Source organism: Sinocyclocheilus grahami, unplaced genomic scaffold, assembly GCF_001515645.1.
Source record: "Sinocyclocheilus grahami isolate Dianchi unplaced genomic scaffold, SAMN03320097.WGS_v1.1 scaffold330.1, whole genome shotgun sequence".
In the NCBI taxonomy this organism is placed as follows: domain Eukaryota; kingdom Metazoa; phylum Chordata; class Actinopteri; order Cypriniformes; family Cyprinidae; genus Sinocyclocheilus; species Sinocyclocheilus grahami.
In genome coordinates, this window is record NW_015505509.1 from 378,793 (window position 1) to 384,627 (window position 5,835).

Below are 5,835 nucleotides of genomic sequence, written 5' to 3' on the forward strand. Positions count from 1 at the left end.
AGGATGACAGGAATGGGTTCCATCATAAGCATGCATAAAATAGTCTAAAAATATCAAAGACAACATACACCATGACCTGAAGGATACACTGTTCATTCAAAGAAAGGTTTTCCTATTAATTAATTAGTAGAAAAGTCAATTTCTACTGTGCCTTGTGCCTCTTGCTATGGAACATGCAGTGATTTTCCCTGCTCATATTCCATTAGGTCGTAAATGTATCTGGTGTCAGGGTTGCCATGGTAACCAGGGTCCTGGGCATTGTTCACAGACAACTTGGCACCCAGTATGTTTATTGGGTGAGGGGTCTGTGAACGTTTGTTAATCTAATTAATAATTGATTTGTTAAATCAAATGAAAAATGGTGTGTCTGATTGGTCCAGACGCTACATCTTTGATGAATAGAAAGTTTAAAAGAACAGCATTTATCTAACATAGAAATTATTTCTAACATTATAAATGTCTTAACTGTCACTTCTGATCAGTTTAATGCATCCTTTGCATACTCTATCTATTAAAGGCAAAATACAAACAGTGTTGCCAGATTGGATAGACGAGCTCACCAAAACCTACCCACTCCAACAAAAAAAGCACCCAAAACTTTAACTGTCAAAATAATTAGGTAGAATTGTATTTCCATTTCAGTCAAGGTTGATAAGGACCAGTTTGTAACTCCTCAAAACAAAATAATGATGACAAAATAATTTAAAAATAGACAAATTTCCCAGGAAAACAGATCAAATCAGGCCAAATACAGGGCAAAAAAAGACAATGACCAAATATGACTAAAATATGCAGGCAGACACTGCCATGTAAAAACAGTAATCAATGAATTTCCCGATGCTCTAGAAACTCAACAGTCAGGATAAACCAATTTAAATGCAAAAAGTGATCATTATTTCACACTCGTTCATGCACACACCATGACAGCCAAAACTGTGTTATTCGTTGATACATACTGCACGATAATCTGAAAATTAAAAAAATTAACAATAATAATGCACTTACCTTCGTGTCGCACTTTAACTTCAAACAGAATTAGAGGAAGCCTTTTGTGAATATTGTAGAACATAATACAGAACTTTGCACAGTTAAAACTAATCAAGTCCAGCTGCTATCAATATAGAAAGTAAAAGACGTCCTGATGCAGGACAGCATGGTATTCAGTTCCAATTTTGAACAAATTATTAAAGTGTGCTCTGATTTCAGAGTTAAAATATTAGAGCCTTCATGTCAGCTCCCTCCACAGGTGTAATTCACATTTTGAGAGTCGAGTCACTCTCCCACTCTAGCGAACCGTGACTTTTGAACCTTGGCCCTCTCCCCCTACCCTCGTCGAGGGGGAAAACCGACTACCAGCCTAGCTTACAGAGTCTAATTCTAAAAGTCATCTTTGACAATTCCACCTTTGAAACAAGATCATCTTAGAATCTAACCGAACCAGCGACTCTGGGCGGGTCACATGGTGTGATGCCTTTAAGGTCGGAGAAGATCCCCGCCTCTTAAGACGAGCTTGTACAATAAGAAAGGCCGGTATCCCAAGTGGGAGTTTTGAGATACTGGGGAGTTTTATGACTCTTTGTGAGGAAGCGTGGTAATTTGCATATGGAACTTGAATCGAAATTACTAAAGATTCTCAGGACACTAATATATTGCCTATGTACCAACATATAATATACACGCTTGTTTCGATCATCAGAAGGCGTATTCATAGATACTAAACATGGTAGGATTACATATAGGTAGGATGACAGGAATGGGTTCCATCATAAGCATGCATAAAATAGTCTAAAAATATCAAAGACAACATACACCATGACCTGAAGGATACACTGTTCATTCAAAGAAAGGTTTTCCTATTAATTAATTAGTAGAAAAGTCAATTTCTACTGTGCCTTGTGCCTCTTGCTATGGAACATGCAGTGATTTTCCCTGCTCATATTCCATTAGGTCGTAAATGTATCTGGTGTCAGGGTTGCCATGGTAACCAGGGTCCTGGGCATTGTTCACAGACAACTTGGCACCCAGTATGTTTATTGGGTGAGGGGTCTGTGAACGTTTGTTAATCTAATTAATAATTGATTTGTTAAATCAAATGAAAAATGGTGTGTCTGATTGGTCCAGACGCTACATCTTTGATGAATAGAAAGTTTAAAAGAACAGCATTTATCTAACATAGAAATTATTTCTAACATTATAAATGTCTTAACTGTCACTTCTGATCAGTTTAATGCATCCTTTGCATACTCTATCTATTAAAGGCAAAATACAAACAGTGTTGCCAGATTGGATAGACGAGCTCACCAAAACCTACCCACTCCAACAAAAAAAGCACCCAAAACTTTAACTGTCAAAATAATTAGGTAGAATTGTATTTCCATTTCAGTCAAGGTTGATAAGGACCAGTTTGTAACTCCTCAAAACAAAATAATGATGACAAAATAATTTAAAAATAGACAAATTTCCCAGGAAAACAGATCAAATCAGGCCAAATACAGGGCAAAAAAAGACAATGACCAAATATGACTAAAATATGCAGGCAGACACTGCCATGTAAAAACAGTAATCAATGAATTTCCCGATGCTCTAGAAACTCAACAGTCAGGATAAACCAATTTAAATGCAAAAAGTGATCATTATTTCACACTCGTTCATGCACACACCATGACAGCCAAAACTGTGTTATTCGTTGATACATACTGCACGATAATCTGAAAATTAAAAAAATTAACAATAATAATGCACTTACCTTCGTGTCGCACTTTAACTTCAAACAGAATTAGAGGAAGCCTTTTGTGAATATTGTAGAACATAATACAGAACTTTGCACAGTTAAAACTAATCAAGTCCAGCTGCTATCAATATAGAAAGTAAAAGACGTCCTGATGCAGGACAGCATGGTATTCAGTTCCAATTTTGAACAAATTATTAAAGTGTGCTCTGATTTCAGAGTTAAAATATTAGAGCCTTCATGTCAGCTCCCTCCACAGGTGTAATTCACATTTTGAGAGTCGAGTCACTCTCCCACTCTAGCGAACCGTGACTTTTGAACCTTGGCCCTCTCCCCCTACCCTCGTCGAGGGGGAAAACCGACTACCAGCCTAGCTTACAGAGTCTAATTCTAAAAGTCATCTTTGACAATTCCACCTTTGAAACAAGATGCTATTCCAGCCTTAATGCGGTCACATACCAGACGAGAACCCATGTAGGGTTGCACCATCCATTCGTAAGTTCTTACTTAAATGAGAATGTTAAATCCACACTAGAGGCTTAGTAACTACTAGCTAGTTTGTAACTAAATCTGTACATTATTCGGTTGTACCAGTTGTTCGTAAGGCAGGCCGTAGCTGGTAGTTTGTAAGCTCTCCGTAAAGTAATGCGTAGTCGCATAATATGACGTTTATCCTAAATGATCCAATAGTAGCCTTCAAATACGTATAATAGAGTATGAACTTGTTTAAATTCTGTGAATTTTAATTTATTCTACATTCTAACTTATTTTGCTTCATGTAACTAATGGTAAAGAGAAGTTGCCATTAAAAACGATGCTACTTAATCATGAATGACATTAGCCAATAGGTAAGCTATTTTTATATGTTAACATTCAGAAACTGTAATTGAAATAACGTAAGGATCAATAAATACTGAAAGAAAAAAACATAAGAAATGGCATTTATTTATTATGGCTGATTTCATTTGACATGCACAACACAGACCGAAGCACACAGAGGCGCGCTGTAGATGGGGTGTTGAAGAAGCACTAAAAAAAGAAAAAAAGTAAGTTTATTCATATATTTTTCTCTCTTTTAATATGTACGCAAGCGTAAATGTCAGCAGCATCATATATGTCTAAAGGTTTGAAGGTTGTCAAAGAAGAGCATATTGATGCAGTTCACTCAGTCTTGCTATTTTATTCCAACCGCTAAGCCACGGTCACACTGCACTTTTTGCTCCATTGACTTCCATTCATACGCATGCGAATGCATCAGACCGGAAACGCAAGCCCGTGTGAAAAATTTTCACATTTTGCTGCGTTCCAAAGTTCAAACTTGGTGAACTCTGGCCTGCGAATTCGCATCATGTGATACTGTGTGACCAACGGCAGATCAAAACAATTTCGCATGCTCAAAGTCTAGTGTGACCGCGGCTTTACTCTTGACCGGACGCTTCCGTAAATATTTAGTTGGAATGTAGAGTTACATTTAAAATAAGTATAATGGTGCAATGCAAAAATATTTAGTAGTGCATAAGCTGTAACTTAGTGTCTTTTTACGTCAAAACTACGTTACGTTGTAACTTGCGCACAGCTGGTGTCCTTTATATTCGAACACATTGTTTTCTACATGCGCACCGGCGGCACCACCGGCCTCCGTGCTTTGACTACAATAGACCGCACATTCTCATTCTGTTTGCTCTGGGGTTTTTTTTTGTTTTTTTTAATCACAGAACTTAAAACTCATTGACACCACTTGCTCATTCTTGAAATGAATGTTTGACTGTTTGGAGAGTATAGATTAAAGGTTTTGGACTGCCATCTCGAACTGAACGCGACGTGTCCGGTGTGCGATAAGTTGCCCTGAGCTGCATTCACACTAGCAGCGACTTTTTGTCGCCAGGGGCTGGCGATGAGATTTGCTAGTGGGCGTTCTCAATACTGGTTGCCTTGACAGCGAATCAGGTTTCTTGCCACTAAGTACAAACATTTTGGAGGCAAAAGACTAAATACAATCTAAATCTAAATTAAATCCGTACATATAAACAAAAAATTTATGAGAAATAGAGCCTACTTTCTACTATTGCAAATGTTTATCTACGGCGCTGAGAGGAGAATGATCACATGAGCTCTACAGTCTTCTTTCCTATTGGCTTTCGCTCCCGAAAGTCGCTCTTCATTTGCATAAAGTTGAAGGATTCTGAACTTTGTCGCGTCACTGGACACGCCCCATCCGGTCGCCAACGGTCGCTGTCGCTCGTGTTGTCGGAAATCGCCAGCTCTCTATTGAAATGAATGGGATTGTGTCGTTTTGTTGTTGCGTGTCGCTTGTAGTGTGAACGGGGCTCTGGACTCACGCATCACGCGGCGCTGCGCTGCGCTTCTCATCCATTGTGCGACCGCCTTTCAATAATGCAACAAGAAAACAGCACAGCAAGAGTCACTGATATCACCAAAATAAAACATAGCTAAAGTCAAATGAAAATCCTCATTACAAATGCATCATCACACAATCGGTCTGTACACAAAACCAACAAATGTAATGTTTAAAGGGGTCATGTGATGCAATTTCAATCTTTCCTTTCTCTTTGAAGTGTTACAAGCTCTTGGTGCATAAAGAAGATCTGTAAAGTTGCAAAGACTAAAGTCTCAAATCCAAAGAGATATTCTTTATAAAGTTAAGAGTCAACCAAGCCTACCTAAAATGGCTCGTATTAAACACGCCCCCACATGTCTACTTCACGATGTGGGAAGGTTTGCATAATGCCACCCAAATGTTCACGCAAAGAAAGAAGGCGTAACTTTTATTGTGTCGCTTGTAGTGTGAACGGGGCTCTGGACTCACGCATCACGCGGCGCTGCGCTGCGCTTCTCATCCATTGTGCGACCGCCTTTCAATAATGCAACAAGAAAACAGCACAGCAAGAGTCACTGATATCACCAAAATAAAACATAGCTAAAGTCAAATGAAAATCCTCATTACAAATGCATCATCACACAATCGGTCTGTACACAAAACCAACAAATGTAATGTTTAAAGGGGTCATGTGATGCAATTTCAATCTTTCCTTTCTCTTTGAAGTGTTACAAGCTCTTGGTGCATAAAGAAGATCTGTAAAGTTGCA